The following is a 17,067-nucleotide window of genomic DNA, read 5'->3' on the forward strand; positions in this document are numbered from 1 at the left end:
TCGTTTAAAATATGATCTGGGCCTGGGTCAGAAGTTTGCACAAAGCTCTGAGTTAATTTTGTTGATTCGGGCCCTTTTTGGAGGATAACCAACATATCTTGAAATATGGGACCAGGAAACAACTTCACTGGAGCTCATTTTCCAGTGACAAGTTCCACCTTATCTAAAGTGCCTCCATTCCTAAAATTATAAGCATATGTCCTACCACTATTGAAAATAAATTTGTCGAGACAACAAGCTGGCAGGGAGGGAGACTGTGCAAAACAGGAAACCACAGCAAGTGCTTCCATACTTCTCCAGGGGACAAATGACTTTGCAATTTCCACTCGAAACATCTATAGAAGTTAGTATTTTATTTCCTGGACGTAGAAAAGCCTAATTGGTGCCCATATGTCAGACTCACATTTCTTCCAGCCCTTTAAACTCTGCTGCAAGATTAGGATGGGGGAGTGGGAAGAGAAAAGAATAACTGAGTTCTCCTTGGAATGAGACGACATCACCTGAAAACTGCCCAGACTCCACCTGTAAACTCTTTGGCTGTTTCCTTTACTTTTTCATGATTCCTTTCATCTTCACAAGAAAAACTCCATCCTGCCTTTGCATACCCCTTCTCCATGATTTAAAAGCCCCACTTGCTTCTCTGTGGACCTAAAGATTGTTCTAGAGCCATCGATGAGTTTGGTAATATTCCCAGAAGAAGGTACACATAAGCTTTTTAAGAGGACACAGGAAATCGCTTCATCATTATTGAATGTGAGGACCTTTCTGGGAGAGCAGGGATTTTTGTCTGCCATCTTCAGTCTGCGTGCCTGTTGCTTGAGACGAGGCTATGCACATTCTTGGTGTTTCAATAAATATTTGTTGAATCAAGGAATAAATTATAGTAGACATCTGCGGTTGTTGCCTGCCTGCATTCCTTCCTTTCTTTCTGGTAAAAGTACCTGTCCTTGGGGAACCTCACCTTTCCCACTCTCAGTGCACTTGGCTCGGGTAGAGCTGAACTGACCCAGTTCCAGGGGCAGGCACATGTCCCAGGCCTGAACCACAGGCCACAGTGATTGGTTCAGGGATGAGATCATGATTCAGTGAGAGGCCAGTGAGAGTCAACCTTGAGGATTTTATGGAAACTCTGGGGATAAGGGTTTTATTTTGGTTTTTTCCCACTGCAACTGATGTCTCTCAGGTTACTGTAATCCAGGAGCTTCAGCCTTTACCTCATAGAGAAGTCCTGCTTGGGAGTCAATTGAATACAGAGAAAAACGGAGCCAAGGGATGGAGAGAGAGATTGAATTCTCCAGACATTGTTTAATCCTTGGATCTAACTATACCTGGGACCCAAAATCCCCTGGAAGTTTTAATTGTGTGACCCAATGAATTCCCTCAAACCAGTTGAATTTCTAAAAATCTAGTATTTAAGAAAAAAGAAAGAACTGAATTAAAGAATTGCCAATGATTTTACCATCCTGGTAACTGTTATTTCTATTAGAATGTGTCCATACTTGACTACTACTAGTCAAGAGTCAGGTTGCTATTTCTAAGAGACCCCAAAATGCAGCAACTATAACAAGATAGACTTTTTAAATTCCCCATTCAGAAGTCTGGGAGACAGTTTAAGCCTCAATAGTGGCTTAACTGGGATTCCATCTTGTTACTTTGTCCTCAAAATGCAGTTTCCCTTTCACGCTCTCATGGTCCAAGATGGCTGTTTGAGCTCCTGCCAGTAGGAGGAGAAAAAGGAGAAAGAGGAAGACAGGTTTAACCCTTCCAAGGCACCAACAACTTGGAGAAGGGGACGGGGGTGGATCAGAAGTGAGGCTAAAAACAGTTCCTGCCTTTCTCTTTCCTTCTCTGCTTCTTCCTTCTTTCCTCCCTTCTGCCCTCCTGCTTGCTTTCTTTCTTTTTCCCTTCCTCCCTCCCTCCGTCCGTCTGTCCCTCCCTCCCTCCTTCCCTCTTTTCTTTCTTCCTTCCTTCTTTCCTTCCTTCCCTTTCCTTTCTTTCTTTCATCATCAAGATTTCACTGAGCACCCACTACATAGCAGGTACTGAGCTGAGTGCTGGAGAGACAACATTGAATAAAATAGATCATTAACAATGCCAGAGGTCCAATTTTAGGTGGTGGCAGCTCTCAGAGTGAGACCTGGGACTTCTTCTTACGAGATTGAGAAAGCCCAGCCACTCTCAACTTTCAAAAGTCCAGGGACTTCCAATCTACCCCATGCCAACAAAACCAGGAAAAGATTTGCTACTTCCATTTACATTTTGAGTAACATTAATCGTGTGTACATATTAGTTTTCTACATCACATGTATGTTAAAAACCTTTGATCTTTAATCATGCTATTGAAGGCTTTGTCTCTTTTCAAAGGAATTTCAGGCTGTCACAGAAAGATGAAAAGGTTATCTTTCTCTATAAAATGGATGCTATAATATCACCTCTTGTACTGTGAAAATTCAACTGCTCAGCATGATAAAGATGTTAACAATTTCTAAAGTCATTTTTATTATATTTTCTGACCAGAGAACATTGTTTCTTTCTCCCTAATTCTAGCTGGGGCACTTGGTAGAGGAAATGTTTAGATTTTCTTGTTTTTATAATGAATATATATATATAGCTTTTATGTTTTACAATTTAATATTTAAGAACAACTTTTCTGTGGTTGTAGAATGAAATGAAACATGCTCATTATAAAGTATTTAAGCAAAGGAGGAATGTACATTTTTAGTAATAACCCCAAGTGATTATCATTAGGTGAACATTATTTCACATCTTTCTAAGTAAATGTATCAATTACAATGTTTTCAGTACCAAAAATATGTAAAATCTGATTCAAATTGGTTTAACACGTATAGAAATGTGTTGATTGCCATAATTGACGCTCAGAGTCTGATCCAGCCTTATTGCTCTGTGACCCTGCCCTCTGTGTGTGGGAGTGTGTGTTTCAGTGTGGATTCACTTGTGTTAAAAAATTAAAAACTGCGCTAGGCTTTGCACTTTCCCACGCCAAGTCGAGAGGGAGAGAGGGCGCCTCCTGTGGTGAGCGTGGTGAGTGTACTGTAAAAGCAAGATGTCTCTTTCCCCAGAAGTCTCCCACAAACCCGCCCTCAAGCTTCCTAGGCTTTAGCTGAGTGACAAGACCAGTCCAGATTCTGTGGCAGGAATCTGCCACGTTCTGGCTGGCTTTCCCTGAGTTCCCTGGGAGAAGGAGAGCTAGCATTATCCTGGGATCAGTCACACCAGCCCAGAGCTGGAGCTGGGTTCAGAGGACCTCTCTTGCCTGGTGGAGAGATGAACATCTAAATGAAAATCGGGGCACTATTTGGAAGGGAGAAGAGAGGAGAGGGGAAGGTATGCTAAACAGAGATGGGAAGAAACAGACCTAGAGAGGAAGAAATATTTTTGCAGAAATATGAGCATGTCACACATGCTATTTCTTAATAAAGTAATAGATTTAATATTACTTGAATTTAACATAAAAAAAGTAAAACTAAATTAAGACTGAAGGAATTAAAGGAATTCTGTCCTTTAGTTAAATGTATCTTTACCACAAGAATGATTATTTCCTTAAAATTCCCTCTTGGGGAAATAAGGTTAAGGAAGGAAATTATGAAAAATGTTAAGATGTTGGAATCATTATTTTTTAACAACAGGCTTCAATTTTGGACAGTGTTGAGTGACTTGTGGCTATGAAAGATGAGTGAAACTTTAGTCTTGTACTTTCCGCCCCCGTCCCTCTCACTTCCCAACGCTGGCTCTGTTACTCTTTTTACAATATTGTAGTTTCCAACACTCACATTCTGTTGTGGAAATATTACTCCCATAATTGTTTAATATCTGTATTCATAATTGTTCAGTATCTGTATTCAGTTCTGTGTTCAAGTTGATTCTATGTCCATGATAAGCCCTTTTTACCGCAGCCCATCCCTTCCAATTACTCTGTTTTGCCTCATCTCTAAATTGACTGAGTCTTATCCTGGAATAGTTTTTCCAAAAAAAAAAACCAAAACAACAGCCAAAAAAAAACCCCACACAGGTGTGTATTCTCTGAGTCTCTTTAGGTGTCAGGATGTTTATCTGTGGCTTTTATACTCACACTCACCTTGGATGGGTGAAATCTTATTGAGTCACAATTGCCCTTAGAAATTCTAGATGGTGCTTTGTTATGTTCTGGCATTGAATACTGATTATCAAATTAGAGGTCAACCTAAGTGACTTCCCTTACTTTTTATGTCAAAGGACTTTTTTTTTCCTTAGTCCTTGATGTTCAGTGAGTTATGAGGCTGTTGTTGGTGCTAATCATTCAGTGCCTGCTTTCCTCCATCCTGCTGTGTGCTCTTTCCATTTGCAGATTCATTTCTTCAGTTGTCAGAGCAGTTTCCTTGTTTTATATCTTTGCATGTTTAGTCTGTCTTATTTGTGGATTGTTTAGGCAAAACTAAGGGGCTCAAATTGCTTTGTGCTTTTCACACACACTCACCATGTTTATCCCAAGTGTCTTTTTCTGTGTGTAATTTTATTTTGAGCTGTGTCTATTCTGTTTTTTGCTATTTTTATTTATTTACTAGTTCCATAGTAATGTTGTTTTGGTCTTTAATTTGTTTCTATAGAACTGAAAAAAAATTTTTTTTTTCCCAGATCGTTGTCTTGTTTTATCATTTTCTCTTTGGGCCCCAGTATGTTAAACTTGTATTCTTATTAACCCATTCTATAACCCAATGTGTCCAGCTAGTTTGCTTCTTACCAGATTTGGAGCTTTTGATGAAAATGCTCAAGATTTTTGACAATTCAAGGCTTCCAGGGTGAGCACAGGGTTAGAACCTGCACTCCTCTAAAACCACCCCTTTGTCTCCATGTCCTCCTCTTCCTGCAGTGCCATCTATGGTATCACTTCACTTCCTCCTTTGTACCCATTTCCTTATTTGCTGGCTTCTGCTGATTTCCTTTTCTTGTTGGTTTTCATTATTTTTGCTCATATACTGGACATCGAGGGAAGAGAATCTCTACTTTGCCTTCATTGTGCCATCTTTCTTCAGAAGTCTTTATTATTTATATTTCCTTACACTTATTATAAAGTCAGAAAAAAGTAACCTCTATTATTTAAAAAAGTCAATGAGATCATGTGAGATTCATTAAGCCCTTTGAAGTACTATGTAAATATTATTTTTGAAAAGATGAAATCACAGAATCTTCAGGTTGGAATAGACCTAGGAGCTTGTGTTTTAATCCCACACCCACCCAGAAGTCCTCCTGCAGCATTACTGGTGATGGCCTCTCCTGCTTTTCGTGATGGGAACTCCCTGCTTGGCAAAGCCAAGTGGATTCAGCGGACGGACAGCTCTCAGAGGCAGTAATTATCTCTGCGTATTAAGGCACGACGTGCTTTCCTTCAGCCTATAGATTCTAATTCTGCCCTGCTCAGCAGGTGACAAGGCAGCCATCGTTCGAAGTTGTCACAATGTGGAGACATCAGTATACTGAAAAGAAAAAAACAACAATGAGAAGATTTAGCGCACTTATGTAGGAACAACACATGAGGACAATTTGTGTGAACTGTGTTCTACTTGTGTCACCAAAACATACAGCAGACAAAAGGATTTTAACTGGAAAAATCCCAGGTTAACTTTGTAGCAAGTTTTGATCTGCATTCAACTAGAATCCTACAGAATTTTGTTAAAGGCTCACAGCGGGTTGCTCCTACAAATGCTGGTGACCTGAAAAAAATTTAAAAAGAGTGCTCCTGATATCTGGCTTTTGTCGCCTCTCTCTGCCTCTCAGGCTGCCGAATAAGCACTTGTTGAGTGAGAAACACATTTCCCAGTGGTTCAAACCACTTCTCAGAAGGAAACAGCCTGAGGACCACTTCCTAATCTCCACACTCCTGCCAGGCAGTGCCAAATGCCCCATTTGGAAATATTTTTGGGACGAATAACTGTTCTTGTAGCCAAAGGTTTTAAAAATACTTCAAATAAACTTCTCAGCCATGCTGATTCTAATCTGTAACAAAAATGCATTTATAATTTACAGGTTTTTTTTTTTTTTTTTTTTTTTTTTACATTTTTGCATCAGCTCAAATTTCCCTTGAAAATGCTTAGGAGCTTCTTTGATGGTCTTTTGTTCTCCTTTTGTGAGGAAATGTTCCGAAGGCAGGAATTTGTGCTACACTTCAATGCTGACACTTAGGAGTCAGATAAGAGGCAGATGGAGGGTGGCGTGGAGATCCATGGTGGCAGAGGTTAAGAGATCCCTGACTACCCTCAGTGCCACCCTGCCTGCTGGAAGCCCCTTGAGCTCTGTCAGCTCTCCCCACAGCCTCCCTAAACAAGGTTGGCACCTCTGTGCTTGAGAAGCCCTGGGGAGCTATCTGCTTCATTTTTAGATCAGTGCACACAAACTTTAGGGAATCCTCACCCTAGTCGACATTTGCAACGAGGCTTTTTTAGAATCTTCTTTTTTTCCCTGAGGACCGGGTTAATAGTCTCTCCCGTGACCGAGGTGATGACCTCAGGCTTTTTCTTTCCATCCTCCTTCCCGTTTTTCACTTCTGGGGAGGGGCAGGTCAGCTCTGATAAACCTTTCCCCCTCCGTCACTGATCTGGTGTGTGAGAGCTTAGAGGAGACAGATCTCCTCCCCAGCACCGGGCTGTTCCCTGAAACCGAACCAAGGCTCACCCTGATGGAGAGATACTGTGTGTCGGGCCCTTGGTAGGCGTTGCCTCATCTAATGCTCTCAGCAACTCCCTGGAGGTAATTCCATCTTATTCCTACTTCACCTCTTGGGAAATGAAGGTGCAGGGGGGTTAAATGACTCACCCAAGGTTACCCATCTTGGAAGTAGAAGAAATCGAATTTGAATCTGGTCAATCCGATTCTAGAGCTTGTGCTCTGAACCCCCACACGGTGCTGCTACACCACGTGTGGGTATATGGAGCACCTGCGTGTAAAACATGTCCGCAGCCTCTGCTGTGCTCTCCCGGGGACTCACTCAGATGACCATCTCCAGTGAACATCTTGTGAGCGCTCACGAGGGGATAAAAAAGCAGCAGGGGAAGATGTCTGCAGGTGGCATGTGATGCTGGCAGAGTCTTACACGGAGTCCCAGGGGCCTAATGGGACTTCTGTTTCCGGCAATGTGGTGGATTGCATTACATAAAGCCCTCCTGCTAAGAGACACCTGGAAATGCATATAAAACAGAGCTAGCATCCCTCAAAATGTCAAACTGGGCTCAAAAGAGAGAAAAGGAAATCCCAGGGACCAAAAATGAAATGGAAACGAAAAACCAAAGTGCCACCTGCAAACTAAAGCTGGGACTACCTGGGGGTATTTGACGATCTCAGAAACCAAGGAGCTGGGGTTTTAGTGGTCTCCCTGGGACAGAAGAAAAACTCTGTATCTCGTATAAAGCTGTGACACTTAGTGAAAGGACAAAGAGGAAAGAGGCACTCCCCCTCCTCCAGAGACCAAGGGAAATGACAGGCAAGCTTGCATTCCTTGGAGTGAGTTTTGAGGGGGGGGGGGAATTTGAAACCCGAGCCTGCCCTCACCAGCTTTCAGGTTCAATGGTGAACTCCCTATATGGCACTAGGGACCTCTGGATGTTAAATTAGCATGGATATGGTTCTTAAATGCTCCCAAGTTTCCTGGCAAAAGCAGAGGTGAAGCGTTACTGGAGGGACATCCCTAAACCTGGAGCCCCAGAATTCCTTTGGGTCAAACATTGTGTAAAATGAATTCACAGTTCAAGATTTGTATACATATTTTTTAATGAAGTATCGTCAGTTTACAATGTTGTGTCAGTTTCTGGTGTGCAGCACAATGCTTCAGTCATACATGAACAAATATATGTATTCATTTTATATTCTTTTTCACTGTAAGTTACTAGATATTGAATATAGTTCCCTACACTATACAGTATAAAATTGTTTATTGGATTTTGTGAGAAACCTCCTGTATTTCAAAGCGAGAGACACTCTGCCAGAGTTCATAGGTGTTCTGTGTGCTTCAGTGGGTTTGTGGATGGAATTCTTGGTGTATTTGTGGGAGAGGCGAGCTGTGAGTCTCTCTACTCCGCCATCTTGGCTCAACCTTGCAGTCCAAGATTTTTAATAACTCCAAATTCAAGAGCCAATGCCAGCAGGCATAGCAATAGAAGTAGAAATCTTTCCAAAACCAGACATCAGATAGAGGCTATAAAATAAGAACGTATGAAATGATTAAAGGTAAGAAAGAAGTAGTGAGAAAGAAAGAAATCATCAAAAAGGCTGAGCAGATGATGCTAAATCGAACTGTGAGAAAAGAGCAAGGTTGAAACAGAGCAGGACCCTGTGGGGTCCTCCCTGGTACAAATCCTTCTGTTTGTAAAATAAGCTTCATTCAGTCTTCTTGACCTGCCCTGAGTTCCAAAGGGCATATTCAGTTGCTAATCAGGAAAGGAGGGAATGCAGGAACAAGAGAGGAAGAGTCAAGAAGCAATAGTGCAGCCTTGGGGCAGGAATATACGTAACAGTACCTTTGAGTTTTCTGCAGGAACTACCCTCTCTGCCAGGTGGAGAATGGTAACTTCAACTTCAGGATGAGCACAAGATTTCTGGAACACGGCCCGTTAACCTCACCATCGACCAGTCAGAGGAAAACTCACACACCTCGCAGCCCTCATCCCAAATTTTGTCTATAAAACATTTTCTCCAGAAACTATCGGAGTGTTCGGGGGTTTTTGAGCACAAGCCATGTGTTCTCCTTGCTGCTCTCCTTGCTGTTCTTCTTGCTCCTTGCAATAAACCTTTCTCTGCTCCAAACTCCCACATTTTGGCTTGTTTGGCCTCACTGTGCCTCTGGCACATGAACTTTTGTTTAGTAACAAGGTTACAAATTCAAAGGCAGCTGAAGAGAGAAGCAGGGAAGCCCTTGATGCCACTGCCTCTGCATCTGAGACAGACAGGAGAGAATTTGCCAGAACGCTGTGCAGGGAAACAATTGAGGAGGAAGGCAATCTTGAGCCTTTTACTGGAAACAGTGGACAAGAATAGCTCTTTTTGTTCTGGAGCTGCTGTCGTTGGCAAACCCTTTCTGGGCCAGACAATAATGGTTTTCAGCTTGGCCAGCCATGAGTTTCTGATTGTCACATGGCCTTACAACCCCTTAAAATGCAAAAATTTTCCTTAGCTCACAGGCCTCAGGTGGGTTTTGGCCCAAGTGCTATCCTTTGTGGACCCCCGTGCTAAGCTAAGCCGTAGTCTGTAGCTCTTCTGGGCATTTGCCATTGCGTGGGGAGAGCCGGCCTGAGAATAAAACCGCTCAAAAGACGGCTTTGCCAGGAGGAGAACAAAGAAGACGCAGATTTCAGATGACATGGTTTGAGTGTCTGGACCCACCATATACAAAGATCCAACCCAGGAATATTTAGTTATGTGAACCAATAAGTATTCTTTTAAAAAAAAAGCCACTTTTTCTTGAGTTGATGCCACTTAGAAACAAAAGAGCAACATGCAAATATAGCAATGTACTTGAAGCTCATTTTAAGAGAATCTGTAAATCTTTGATGTGTGCTAGTCTGCCTGCCTTAACATTATCTAAACAGCAATCACTTTTGTTCGGGAATTACTGCAAACCCAATAAATGCGTCATTATTTTACTATCCGTTGCTACGTGGAGGGAAAAAGAGAAGGAAATAGTACCGTTGTGTGTGTCCAGCACCGTCCTGAGCGTTTTACATTTTGTCTCATTGAATCGTCACAACAGCTTGGTGAGATACACATTGACCCCATTTTATAAGTGAGAGAGCTAACCTCAGAGGTGAAGTAACTCATCCAGGGTCACACTTAGAAAGTGACAGGCCCACTGCTTAGATCAGGACCGTTTGGCTCCAAAATCTGTGTTCTTCTTGTTGCAGAAAAACAGCCTCTGTACTCAGAAAGCCAAATTGAGAGTTGGAAGCAGAGTTTTGGGAGAATTAGAAAAGAACCGCTTTATTGCTCTGCCAGGCAAAGGAGTCCCAGCAGGTTAATGCTGTGAAGACTGTGAGCCCGACTTGGGGCACGGGTCCGGGGTTTTACAGAAAAATGGGAATGGGAGGGTGATAACAGTCAGGCTGTAAGCAGGGGCTACGTTCCTTCTATCTTGATAAGAACTTGCTGTTATGGAGGAATTGAGGAGGGTCTGCCTGTTTTCTTGAGGTTCAGTCCATGACCTTCTCTCAAGACCTCTAGGGCGAACGGATAAGTTATTCTAGGGGAAGGGCGCACAGGGAGGGGAGCATGTTGGCTGTAAGATCAGTTTAGCTAGAAGCACAGGCCTGAACAACTCAGTAGCCGTCTTGTTAGTTTTCTCCTCTTTCATTGAAAATGTCCTAGACTGGGGTCAGCAAACTTTTTCTGTAAAGGGCCAGACGGTAAATATTTTTGGTCTGCAGGCTACATACAGTCTGTTGAAATGACTCAGCTCTGCCATGCGGAGCGAAACAGCCATTGACAATGAGTAAATGGAACAGGTGTGGCTGTGTTCCAGTAAAACTTTATTGCCAAAAACAGGTGGTGGGCAGGATTTGGCCAGTGGGCTGTAGCTTGTTGACACTTGTACTAGGTGATCACCGTCCTCTTAGCTAATGAGCTTAACTATCTGAAAAGAGCTCTTGCCACCCAACACTACCCAGAGTTACTAGTGCTTCATCCAGTAGTGTTAAGAAATTTCCATTGAAATGTCAGCTTGGATGACCTGAATCATTCATCTGAGACTTAACATTGACTACCTCTTAAACATTGGTGATCTTCATGTTTCTGCTCTGTTTCCCTGACTTGGTTGGAAGCTCTTTAAGGGTGTGGCTGTTTGTTCATTCATTCTCTAGAACAGTGTTCAGTAACTACCATCCCTGGGCCAAGTCCCACCCATGGGCAAACTGTAGCCTGGGAAGCCAAGCCTGCCTCCCCCACCACGTGTTTTTATAAAGTTTTATTGGAACATAGCCATATGCATTCATTTTTCTGTCAACTGTTTTAGTGCTGTAATGGCAGAACTGAGTGGTTGTGGCAGAGATCCTATGGCTACAAAGCCAAAATTATTTGCCATCTGGACCTTTGCAGAAAACGTTTGCCGGCCCCTGCTCTAGACAGAAGGCAAAGTTATTATTATCATAAACTGCTGACAGATTTTTCTTAAGACGGAAACTGTCTTTGCTTGGAAAAATGCCTTGGTGGGTGTTTGGGCTGGAGTCTCCCCAGCACATAGGTATTTGGAGGAGCCCAGGCAGAAAGGGAAAGGCGTACCTTTCTATATGAGAAAATGAAAGGAATGTGGGGAGTTGGGCTCCTGAAAAAATGGAGGAGAAAAGCAAGGTGGATGGCAGAAAAAAGATGGGAGAGAGGGAAGCTGGGAAGTTTTTGAGAGTTGGGAATGTAACACAAGAGGGTAGCAGGGTTGCAGAAATACCTAATACATGATTTTAAGCTGTTTGCTCTGTTGTTTGCAATGTCACTCCTCCCTGTGATCACTTGGTCTTTATGCCTTGTTTTCATGGTTGCTTTTGGGGTGGGGAGAGTCAGAGAGGAAGCTGTATGTTAAATAGGGGCTGCTGCTGGCGCAGAATTGAAGAACCAGACATAGAGCAGATCAAGTCCAGACATGAGAACTGAATTGACCAGAAGTCTGTAAGAACTTCTTCCTGAATCTGAAGAACCCTTGGGAAGTGCTTTAGGTTTCCTTAATCTATGGAATTGGGACTTGGATCATTCTTATCTAGAGTTTAAGGGCCCAGGTGACCCCAGCTGATGGCTGAGTTAGACCCTTTTTCAACAAGTGTTGAATAAGGCCTCCTTCTTGCTTCTGGGAACTAACACTCTGTGGGAAGCAGTTTAGGAACAAATGAGTAATAAGAACTCTGACAGAAAGATGCTGTGAATGTCTGAAGGGTAAAATGATCTACTCTGCCTGGGGCATCATGGAGGGCTTCCTGTAGGAAGCGACCTTTGAGCCAGACCTTGAAGGATGAAAAGGAGTTAATGCCCTGAGAGGAGAAGGGAGAATACAAAGTTTCCTGTGAGGGAAAATGAGGAGGGCAAAGCACACAGAGGTGGGTCAGAGCCAGGTAATTTTGTGCACTTCTTTTTTTCCCTCCGTGATGCTTATTATACAAGGAAAGTGCTCAATAAAATCTGCTCTCAGATGGGTTAACATCATTATTTAGTAAGAATTGGGATTCGATGAGGTGACTGTTTCCTTTCTTGTTGCTCTCTGGAGTGTTTGACATTCAGTGGCCTTCCAGTTGTCCTTCTTACTGCGAACATGGGTCTGGAGTGAACATCATGATCTATATCAAGAAGCAGGGGTTTTTAATCATTTAATGATGTTGCCAAAGGTTGTGTGTTAAAAAAAAAAAAGCACAGGCTTGAGTTTAAAACCTGACCCTGATGCTTCTTAGTGAAGCACAATTTAACCACTCAGTGTCCCCTCCATCAAGATGAGATAATGATACCTACGTGGCAGAATTGTGGTGAGGACTAAAGGACATGACATACGTAAAATTGTCAGCCCAGGGGTATCGCATAGTCGATGCTCTGTAAATATGGGTTCTGTATTTTCCAGTTATATGGGTTCTCTTTGTACATGATTCTTTGATGATTGTTTATTTACATTTTCCTGTAAGGTAGCCACTAACCACATGTAGCTATTAAGCACTTGAAATGTGGCTGGTCAGAACTGGATGTGCTATACAGGTAAATATACATACGAGATTTCGAAGACTTAGTATAAACTAAAGAACTTAAGATAGAACATTAATACAGTTGCATATTGATTACACATTTAGATGATAATATTTTGTATATATTAGGATTTTAAAAATAGTCTTAAAATAATCTCACCTGTTTCTTTTTAATTTTTTTAACATGGATAATAGAAAATTTTAAATTAGATTTGTGGCTCACCTTGTATCACTGTTGGACAGTTACTAGTCCAGAGGAGTGATGGAATTAAATTTCAAGGCCTCGCTAAAGCCCAGATGATCAATTAAATATTTCAAATTTTTTCATCTTTTGCTATAAATATGTAGTTGCCTAAAATTCAATGGCATTTTGTAAGTAGGGTTAGGTACTTAGTCATTAGAGATTAGGTTAAATGATTTTGATGAAAAAAAATCAGTTATTAACATTTTCTTTTTTTACATTTCACCACCATCTGTGAAATCGGAACACCCTGTCCTCTCCTGTAAGTGTGAAGGTTCAGGAACTATGTCTCTGTCCGACTTCTGATGGATGGAATCCCAAAGCCCAGCTGCATGCTGAGGTCTTTTCCCCTCCTGGACTGCACAGTGAATTCGTTTTCTCTTTATGTATGACAGTGCCTTCACTTTCAAACGCCTTATCCTTCTTAGAAACCACATAGGGATGTCCCTGGACTATGGGGGAGATTCTTTTGAACTCTAAATCAGCAGTAGGCCTCGAGCTCGACGTTAAAATCATTTAAACACATACACAAATGAGGAAACCCGATACAGGAGGAATGGTTTATACATGTACATAAAAAAAAAATCCGATGCATCAGCTGACTTTGGGATACAGAAAAAGGCGGAAGCATTTCTTCATATACTGGATCCCCTCTTCCTCACTACCATCTGTGGATCCACTGGCTGAGGGAGGCAGGGGGGTGAATGAGACTCCCATTCAGCACTTATGCAGAAGACAGAGAGGCAAAGGAGAGAGAAGTCAGTTTTCATTATGAGGCCACATCATTTTCACATTCTCCATTTCCTTCTCTTCCCATCCTCAACTCCTCTAATTCTTCCAACCATAATACCACCCCACCCCCACTACAATGGCTACATCTTCCTAGGATACCCATGACCTCCATATTAGTAAATCCAATAGACATTTTCAGTCCTATCCAGGGGTATCCTTAATGTCCACATCCCTTATCCAGCATTGGCCTAGGGTACCACGTTGTGCTCACTGTCTCCCTTTCCTCATCTCCCATGAATGCTCTCCAGTAGGCTTTCCCTACCAGGCCCAGCAGTCTGCTAGATGGATCCTTCCAAGGTCACCCATGATGACACACACAATGCTACATCAGTGGGTGTTTTTCAGCTCCCATCTTTCTTAACCTCTCACCAACAGATCACGCCTTCCATCCTGAGACACTCTCTTCCTTGGCTTTCCAGTATAGTCCTTACCTGGTTTTCTCCTGCTGTGGACACTCCCTCTCTACCTCTTTTGCAGGTTCAGGTTCTTCTTGGCTAGTAAGTGTCAGCTTCCCAAGACTTGGCCATGAGCCCTGTTTTCTTCTTCTATTCTATACTATCTACCTCAGCATCCAGAAACCATAACCACTTACAGAGTTTCAACAGCTAATAATTCTGATACTTTTCAAATTTATATCCTCAGCCCAGAAAGCATTTCTGAGCTCCAAATCCATACACCTAACCTCTTATTTGACATCTCAAGTTGAATGCCTCAAAGATCTTCAGAATCAACAAGGCCAAAATGAACTTCCAAAGCCTGCTTCTCCCTAACTGTTTCCTTTCTGGGAATGATAGTGCTATGCATTTCTTGCATGATCCAGCAATCAAGTCTCGCCTTCTGAAACCCTCCCTTTCCCTTGCCCTTACTGTCTTTTTCATTATGTCATCCAGTCCCAGAACTCTTACATGCTAATAATCTCTCAGATCCATTCAATTCTTTCCACCCTTCCTGTCAGCCCCAAGCCAAAGTCACCATAATTTTTTGCTTGGACAGCTTCAGTAGCCTCCAGTCTTCTTCCTAGTCCTCTCCAAACTTCATTGATTCATTGAACAACTAGTTATTAAGCATTCTTTATGAGCTAGGCATGGCTATAGGGACTAGAAATAGTTTGATGAATTAAACAGACATGGTCTCTGGCCTCATGAAGCTTACAGTCAAGAGGTGCAGTGTGGGGAGTGTTTGGATCTCAGACCACATGAAGGGAATCGTGAGAAGTTTTGCCAGAAGAGCGAGCTAAGGCCAGATCACGGGAGGCCCTTGAACAGAAGACCAGGAGTTTCAGACTTTAGTCTTTCAATCAAGACCTATAAACTCATAAACTTCCAGGGGATACTCAGGAAATGTACATTAGGGAAGTGGTCTGGATGTGAGGCAAGAGGAAGAGTAGGTAGGGGCTGGGGCACACTGGAACTCCCAAACTCTATCCAAGGAGTGAGTGAGGACTCAACCGCAGCTAATTATTGTCATTTAGGGATGTGGATCCAGAGCCTGTGCTATCAAAAGAGGAAACTGCAGGATTTTAGAGAGACTGTTAGCTTGTTAAGTTTGACGATTAATGTAATTCACTTATTTTTCAGAACACCATGAAGGTCAATCAAACTGTGACTGTCTTACGAGATACTAGTTCGTGGGTTCTGCTTGTTGCAAATGGGAGCCACTTAATAACCACGAAGACTGCTCAACATGTCAGATGGGTTGAAGATGGGAACCTTTGGGCAGAGAGCCCAGGAGAAGTGGCCTAGGAGACAAAAAAATGAGAATCTGGATCAGAATCTGGGCAATGAGAAAGAAGAGAGGCCTAACCCAGCAAGATCCCGCCTTAGTAACTGAATCTCATGCAATGATCCAACCACTCTTCGAGCCGAGTGTGGGCACATGAATAATTCTGGCCAATGTAGTGACAGCTAGTTGTTGGACAGGGCTTCAGGAATAGTTTTAAAAAAGAGTATGCCTTTTTGTCCTTTCTTCCTTCCACCTTTCATCTTGCTGGGAAATGAACATGATCACGGCTGAAATTCGAGCAACTATATGACACCAGAGTCAAAGATATAGATAAGAAAGATGGAAGGACCATGGTCTCTAATATCCAACAGCCACCATCTCAGCCCAGACCTGCTTACCTCAGGATTCCTACTTAGAAGAAAAATAAGTTTCCTCTGTTTCATCTGCTATGTATTGAGTTTTCTGTTATATGCGGTCCAACCTAGTCCTAACTGAAAAGCAACTAGTGACCGTAGAGAGCAGGGGAGGTTGAAGGAGCCTGGGTGTGGGTATAAGATATTGGAAAGACAGGAGTGGCAGGAAGCTAGATATACATTAAGAAGGGCAGGGATATAGGCAGACAGGACTTAGTGAGTTCTCGTGATGTTTCAGGCGTTACTTTACACACATTAACTCATTGAAATCTAACAACCACGCTATAAAGCTACTATTCTGTAACAATTTTACAGATGGGAAAACTAAGACACAGAGATACAAAGTAACTTACTCCAGGCTGCCCAGCTAGAAGTGGTGGAACCATGGGCATCCAGGTGGCTGGTTCCAGAGCCCAGATTTATAACTTCCATGCTGCGCCGTCCTCACCGGGCACATGGTCTCTTACTACCATCACTCCCATAGCAGTTCCTCCTCCCTCCCTCCCTCCCTCTTCCATGCTGCTTTCCAGGCACACCGCTTCTTTTTGTCTTTGAAAATGCCAACTCCCTTCCTGCCTCAACTCAGAGCCTTTGTCCTAGCTGAACTCTCTGCCTAGAAGACTCTTCCCTCTGATTATTGTGTTACTGGATCCTCCTAATTCTGGTCTCAGCTCAAAGGTCACCTCCTCAAAGAGGCCTCTGTATCAGTAGTCAGAGTACTCTTGCAATGTCTGTTTCCGTGCAGAATTATAACCTGTGTCCGCATTCTCAGACATCTACCCTTCTGTTTCTGCATTTAAGCTAAATAGAATGATCTATTTAAAGAAGAAGAAAAAAAAAACCAGAAACTCAGGACTTGAGTGCTAAATAGTCATCTATGGCCTCAAGGAGTTCTCTGACTAATGGAGAGGCACACAAGAAAACCCGTGTTCATTATAAGTGCTCTTAGGGAGGTGCAGGTGAAATGCGCATCAAGGGCAGAAAGAAAAGCTAATGCAAATAATTGAAAGTATCAGAGTTTACTCCTGGTACCCAGTTTTTTGCTGGATATAGGACCACCAAAAACAAGGAGTACATTTCCCAGTCTCTTTTGCAGCAAATGTGGCCATGTGACGTTACTGATTCCAAAAAAAAAATAAGAAAAAAACAAACCTGCATGACGTGTATAATATTAACCAGCTATAAGTCTGGAAGAAATTCGAAAAACCAGACA

General features: G+C 42.5%; 1 long non-coding RNA gene across 1 annotated transcript in view; it reads left to right on the plus strand.

Annotated features, from left to right (window-relative positions):
• LOC140700293 (uncharacterized) overlaps positions 1–15,713 on the plus strand; it is a 57,505-nt gene extending 41,792 nt beyond the window's left edge. Inside the window, exon 4 of the long non-coding RNA XR_012078683.1 lies at positions 15,297–15,713. This is a non-coding gene — a long non-coding RNA (uncharacterized lncRNA). The remainder of the gene's footprint in view (positions 1–15,296) is intronic.
• Positions 15,714–17,067: the final 1,354 nt, after the last annotated feature.

Source organism: Vicugna pacos, chromosome 2, assembly GCF_048564905.1.
Source record: "Vicugna pacos chromosome 2, VicPac4, whole genome shotgun sequence".
In the NCBI taxonomy this organism is placed as follows: Eukaryota; Metazoa; Chordata; class Mammalia; order Artiodactyla; family Camelidae; genus Vicugna; species Vicugna pacos.